The sequence below is a fragment of the Parus major genome, linkage group LGE22 (assembly GCF_001522545.3).
Source record: "Parus major isolate Abel linkage group LGE22, Parus_major1.1, whole genome shotgun sequence".
NCBI classification, from domain to species: domain Eukaryota; kingdom Metazoa; phylum Chordata; class Aves; order Passeriformes; family Paridae; genus Parus; species Parus major.
In genome coordinates, this window is record NC_031798.1 from 372499 (window position 1) to 379486 (window position 6988).

The 6988-nt window shown below is 53.7% G+C and overlaps 1 long non-coding RNA gene across 1 annotated transcript; it reads left to right on the top strand.

Annotated features, from left to right (window-relative positions):
• Window positions 1-1193: 1193 nt before the first annotated feature.
• On the top strand, window positions 1194-3523 carry LOC117245580. The gene is made up of 2 exons (XR_004500385.1): window positions 1194-2140; window positions 2994-3523. It is a non-coding gene; the product is annotated as an uncharacterized LOC117245580 (long non-coding RNA).
• The last annotated feature ends 3465 nt before the right edge of the window (window positions 3524-6988 follow it).

Sequence of the window (6988 nt, forward strand, 5' to 3'; positions counted from 1 at the left end):
GTGCTTGTGAATATTTTTGGGTGGCTGTGAATGTTTTTGGGTGGCTGTGGATGGTTTGGGAAGCTGTGAGTTATTTTTAGGAGGCTGTGGGATGGTTTTGGAGGTTGAGGGATGGTTTGGGGAGCTGTGGGGTGGTTTTGGCCCAGCCCCTCGGTGGTTACACACCTGCAACCTCACAACTGCAGGGCAGGGTGGGGTTAATTTCCCCTCTTTATCTGAGACAGAGACAGATGGTGGTTAATGGTTTATCCTGGTTAAAGGTTTATTTCTGCTAAATGTCCCTCTGGCTTTGAATGTGGAAAAAACATCAGGGTTTTGTTTCTCTGACTCTTCTCCCTGCCCATAATTCTGTGGAAATCTTAGAGACCCTCCAGGGGAAACTTCCCCACGTGCAGGAGCCAAAAATCTTCAGTGTTGTCTGGAGTGAATGTGGCCAAGGTTTTAATCCCCCGCTCTTGCAGACTTGGGGATGATTAAACAATACAAATACTCCTAACTCTGAAAAACAAAAACCCCTATTAGGGCCCTTTTTGGCTGTTTGCAGAGCTTTTAGCTGGGCATCAATCACCGGTAACGGCTGATGAAACCTGATGGGGCCATAAATCTGCCCTGCTTTGCATTCAAATGCAGCAATTAATCCTGGGGGGGTGTGGCTGCAATTACATGACAAATTGTGCCTCCAGATTCACTTGCCTGCTTGGACAGATGCCGCCCGTATTTGCTCAGCCGCCGAGGCCAAGCCTCAGCTTCTGCTCTTCCCCTGAGGATGGGAACGACGAACCCCGGGAGCTGCAGCTGCACAATGAGGATCCTTTGGCCTCAGATCTTTCACCTGGAGCTGGGAAATTCGGCTTTTTGGCCGCATTGGATTGTCTGAGCCCTCCTTTTCCAAAGGTCGTAGAATCCTGGAATCATCAAAGCTGGGGAAAAAACCTCCAAAATCATCAGTCCCCCACCATGAGCAGCATTAACCCGGGTCCCCAAGGGCCACATTCCCATGGTTTTGGACACTCTCAGGGGTGGTGACTCCACCACTGCCCTGGTGCCAGGGCTGGACTGCTTTTACAATTTCCCAATATCCCACCTAAACTTCCCCAGGCACTTTATTCTTATCCCTGCTCCCTGGGAGCAGAGCCTGAGCCTGAGCCAGCTGCTCCCTCCTGTCAGGGAGTTGTGCAGAGACGGGAGGTTCCCCCTGAGCCTCCTTTTCTCCGGGTTGAGCCCCCCAGGTTCCTCGGGAGACCCTTCCCTGGTGCTTCAGCCCCTTCCCCAGCTCCATTCCCGGCTCTGGACTCACTCCAGCCCCTCGGGGTCTTTCTTGCTGTGAGTGGCCCCAGTCTGAGCCCAGAATTCAGATGTGGCCCTGGCCCAGCACAGGGTGCAGGATTCATCCTGGCCATCCTCCGACCTCGGGCTGGAGGATTTGGGACTCCCAGCTGGGGCAGGAGCTGCCTCCACCTGAGACACCCCGGCAGGGCCTGATGTGGCCCCTTTGGGCTGGTTTTGAGACTAAAACTGGTCCTAAACAGCAACGGCCCAAGCTGAAAGAGCCCAGTGCTGGATTTGCTGCTGGATCTTGCTCCCGCTGATCCTGGTCCTGCAGGATGGCTCATCCATGGATGCTCTGGGGTGGCTGTCCCTGCCCTGGGAAGGCTCTGGTTAACGACACCCAGACGTTGTTTTGCTGCAAAGCCTGGGGGATTGGAGTGCTGCTGGCACGGAGGGGAGTTCTCAGGTACACTGGTGTTTCCATGGAAAGAAAGGAGCGTTTGGGGGTTGGATGGCACAGGAGGACTGAGCAGACTCCAGCACAGCTCTGGTTGCTGCGGGGATGCTGCTGCAGAGGGAGAGCCAAGCTCTGTAGTTGAGCTCAAAATCCAAACACAACGTGGCAAAAATCCAGGACAAAGCAGTGGAGATGCAAGCCCTGATGTCAGCCGTGGGATAAGGTTGTGTTTGCACACCCAACATGCTTTTATCCACCGATTAACTGTTCCTACAGGGCTCCTTTGCGAAACACATGAGCGTTTTCTGTTCCAAGAGATAAGAAAACAAGCTTGGTTTTATATCCTTTCCCTGTGAGGGTGATAACAGCTTTCAGAATTCCTGTGGACTCTGATCTCCAAATGGGGGGCTCCTGGTGAGAAAACAATTGGCTGTTGGGATAAGTAGCTTAAAAAATAAGGAATTTTTATAAAAAGAATGGGGAAAGGGCTCATTTTCTTTGGCTGCTTGACAGGAAACCAACTGCCCTGTCCCCAGAGAATGCAGCTCCTGGGAAAGAGGGAAAAATCCCTGTTAGTAAAAGCTGAAATATTTGTTGGGGAAGAGGAATTTATTTATTTTTTTCTTTCTGATTTTTTAGAAAAGGCTGATTGTGCCAGAATTTTAAGTTTATTTTCATCCCCATTTTTAATCCAGGCTGCACAAGAGGGCTTTATCCCAACCTGCAGCTGCACCTTGCTCGTGGGCACAGGCGCTCCCGTGGCCTTTGCCAAGCAGGATTAATGTCAAGTGGTGGAGCCAGGCCTAGATCCTGGAGGCCTCATGCCAGGGGATTTATTTGGTTTATTTTGCTGGTTCGTGGTGATTTTTCAGGGGTTGTTTCTGCCATGGATCAGGTCCCAGTTCTCCTGAGTTGTTCTGTACATGGAGAGGGCCCTTGAGATCTTGCCTTCCCTTTCCTGCACATCCTGGGGCTGGCTGGAGGCAGCGAGCTTGAAGAGCTCTTGTTTTAGAAGGAACCCAGCCCAAAGCCTGGCTGGAGGAGCTGGGACAACTCAAAGGCCTCACCCCAGGGCTGTGGTTTAACAAAGCTGAGTTTAATCCCCTCCTTGCCTGCTGGGTTCTTGCTTTCTCCAGTCTGGGAAATCCTCCCAGCTCCGGAGCTGACCTTTCCCAACAAAGCCCCTTTGTTAGGCCGAGCTCAGGCCTGCAGGGTGCCTTTATCTTCTCTGCTTATTACTCTTGATTTTTATTGATGCCACCACCAGGAGCCCTCAGAGGAGCCGCCGTTGGACTTTGTTTGGAAGGTGATTAAGAACAAACAGATCCTGGAAAGCCGAGGCAAAACCTTGAGCAAGAGGAAACTTGGCAGAGGGAAGAGCCGCGATGGCGCCGGTGCTGGAGTCCCCACACGGCAGCGAGGGATCCTCCATTGCCATGGAGTGCTGAGGCTGAGCTTGGGGAAGGCTGGATGGAAACAAGATGGGGTCTCCCCTCAGGTGGAGCTGTTTTGGGGAGGGTTTTCCTGGTCACCCCGCCTTTCCCCATGGACAATCCCAGCAGAGGGCAGCAGGAGATGCCCTGGGCACCCTTGGCTTTCCCAGGGCTGCTGCTCCAGACTACCCACCTACACCTGTCCCCTCCTGGTCCTCACCTTGGGACATCTGCTAAGAACTCCCAACTGTTCTGGCCTGAAAGACATGTTTTTGGGGCTGAAGGAGTTGGAACTTATTAGGGTTGAGTTAGAACTTATTACAAGCTAAGTTGGGATTCATTAAAGTTGTTGGGATTCATTAAAGTTGTTGGGATTTATTAAAGTTGTTGGGATTTATTAAAGAGACATTTTTTGGGCTGTAAGAATTGGGACTTTTTAAAGTTGGGAATTAAAGAGGCATTTTGGGGACTGTAAGAGGTGGAACAAAACCACCTTTGGATCTCCACTTGCCCTCCCTGCTCTCTAGACATCTCTGGCCCTTCACCTCCTCAATGTTCTGGGTGATTTTTTGGGCAACTCTCTCCTTTCCATGAATTATGGTGCCCCTCCTCCCATGAACATCCTGGGGTCTTGGTGGAGACTGTGCGACCCCACAGGGCACTGGAGGCAGCACTGGGGGTGCCCAACCTGACCCAGCATTGACCCCAAGTCCCTGTGAGATGAGCCTGGGAGCCAAACACAAATTCCAAGAGCTGCTCAGGTGGAGGCCGTGTTCCTGGCCAGGGTGACAACAGGAAGGGTGGCTGTTGGCCCTTGGTGGCCTGGGAGCTGTTTCCTGGCTCCTGACGAGGGATCTCATGGCACAACAGGCTGGGCAGAAGCTGAGTAGGAGGAGGAAGGCTCTGGAGGAGGAGGGTGCTGGCACAGCCTGTGCCATGACTAATGCCAACACCCAGGCCAGGCTCTCCTCCTGGGGCACAGCTCACTCCTCTCCAGCAGCATTTCAACCCTGGAAATGCTCTGGAAATGTCAGCATTTGCAGAAATAAAGTTTCCTGGTGTGGAGCCTCGAGCTCTGTTCTGGGTGCTTTGTTCTATGTTTTTCATTCTGACTTCTGGGTTCTGTTCTCTCCTCTCATCTGGGCCAGCTCCTCCATGGTGCTCCTGACCTGCTCTCTGCCTGTCTGGGGCTCTCCAGGACAGCCCTGGAATTCCTCCTGGAGCAGGGAGGTGCTTCCTGGGCTGCTTGGACTTCCCAGCTGGGATTCAAGCCCCTCTGTGTTGCTTTTCTCCCCCTCTGGGATTTCCTGGGTTGTTTTATCCTCATCTTTCCAGAAAGCTCTGCAGAGCTTCCAGGTGAAACCAGGCTCTGCTCTCCAGGACCTGAGGATTTAAGCAAAGCATTCAGGGATGCAAAATAGTTGGAGCTGGGAGCAGGGTAGAAGGGATGCACCCCAGATATGGAGCTCTGTCCCTGCTCCCTCCTGGATGGAGCTGGGCCTCACCCTCTGCAAGGGGCAGAAACAAGGAAGCTCCTGCATCCTGTAGAAAAATCCTTAACTGGGCCATTTCCACTGAATTTTGCTTATTTGCATACCCCTGGTTCCTTCTCCTGTCCAGAAAACCTGGGCTTCAGGGAATTGAAATTATATGGTGGAGATCTTCCTTAGTTAGACTTAAATAGACCTGAAAGCCCTCGGATGTGTAAAAATAGGAGGTTTCCAGACTGCAACCTGTGAAAATCGTTGGGCTTGTCCTCCCTCCAGAAAAAAATCAGATTTTTAAAGCTGAGCAGTGATTACCTGAGGATGGAAAAGGTTCTCAGGAGTGAGGAATTATCTGTGAAATCTTTTTAGAGCAGAGCAGCTGCTTGAGGACATACTCAGGGAATAACCCTTAATTAGAGCAAAACCACCCAGGAATGATAATGAAGTGCCTTGGAGTGGTTTCACCTGGTGAGAAACATTCAAATTACGGTAAAAAAAGCTGGTAATAAAGTGTAATTCACTTTTTGATACCCCAAGCGATGGTGGAGCTGTGTGGCTTAGGGAAGGATGTGGGTTGGGATGCTGCTGCTGGAATGGGAGCTCCTGTTTTTAGGGAGAAGTTGGAAAACCAGTGCAGCATTGCAGGTAAATCAGGTGTGAACACATGGGTTTGTACCTGGCCTTGCTGTTTCTGCTGAAATAAAGGCGAGTTTTTCTGTGAAAGGTCAATTTCTGCTCAGGGAGTGAGTGGGGCACTGCTGCCTCCCAGCCTTCCAGTCTCGTTAAAAATTGGTCTGAAGAAGCTGGAATGTTAAAGAAGTAATAATAATAAATCCTCCATTGGTTTTTAAGTGTTGCTGTTCCATTCCTGGACAGGTGAGGACAGGTGGGAGGACCTCAGTCTTTCCCAGCCCTGACCTGGGCCCTGCCCTGGCCAGGTGAGGTCACGGGGTTTGCTGGCTGCCAAAATTCAGTCCGGATTAAATTCACTTCCCTGCCTGGATCAAATCCTCAGGGCCCAGGGAAGGTGGCTGGGGAAGGAGCTCTGGAGTCTGTGTTCCTGGGGGGAGCTGCTGGACTCAGCTGCACCTGCCCTGCTTTGGGGTCCCAGTGACCCCAAATCCCCCCAGGTGCCCGCACTGGGCTCAGGGCTGGGCCCTGGATGTGCTGACACAGAGCTGGAGCCACAGGAACCTCTGATTCATCCCGGGAGGGCTCACACCCAGCCCGGGCTCCTTCCCCTGGTGTTGATCACCTGGAAGAATGGGGGGGCGGGTTGGGCACATCTGGGGGAGGCTGTGGTGGCCCCCAGTTCCTACCAGGACTCCCCTGTCCCTGCTCTGGTGTGGCGATGGATGGGGTTCAGAGCTCCAAAATCAGGGGGATGGCCAAGATTCTCAATTTGGGGGGCTGAATGCAGCCTCTGGGTGCATCCTCAGGGTCCTGGAGTGCTGCAGGGGTGGGAGGGGAGTGTGCAGGTTTTTGGGGGGATGCCCTGCCTCAGCCCCTGAGAGGGGGTGTCTGGGATCTGGATGTGCTTTAATTTCCCTAGGGCCAGTGTTTGTTCCATCTCCCTATGGGAAGGGAACTAAATATCCTTCAAAAGGGGAAACTGAAGCATGGGGGCTCCTCAGCCCATCCCTGAGGATGGTTGGGGAAGTTGCAGGGTTTAATTTCCTGGCCCTGCTGCTGACCCAAAGGGCTCTTCTATCTCCCTTCCTCCTCCTGCTTGTCACCAGCCTCTTCTGGGGAGAACTCAGGGAGTGAAGCTGCCACTCCCTAGGCTCAGTCGGGACTGCAGGTCCAGGGGTGCCAAAATCCAGGTGAGGCTGCCCATTCCCCTTGGCCAAGGCTGCAGGACCCCCCGGGATGGGATCGAGCTGAGCCTGGATCAGGGAGCTCCCAGGGAAGCGTCTCACAGCTCCCTGGGGGTCCGTGGTGGGAACAGGGGCAGCATCAGGAGGAGGGGCTGGATCTGGCGAGAGGGTGGGAGCGACCTGGGCCAGGGTGGGTGTCCCTGTCCTGGTGTCCCTGTCCTGGTGTCCCTGTCCCTGTGTCCCTGTCCTGGTGTCTCTGTCCCTGTGTCCCGGTGTCTCTGTGTCCCGGTGTCCCGGTGTCCCTGTCCCGGTGTCCCTGTGTCCCTGTCCCGGTGTCCCTGTCCCGGTGTTCCGGTGTCCCTGTCCCGGTGTTCCGGTGTCCCTGTCCTGGTGTCCCTGTCCCGGTGTCCCTGTCCTGGTGTCTCTGTCCCTGTGTCCCAGTGTCTCTGTGTCCCGGTGTCTCTGTGTCCCGGTGTCCCGGTGTCTCTGTGTCCCGGTGTCCCTGTCCCGGTGTCCCTGTGTCCC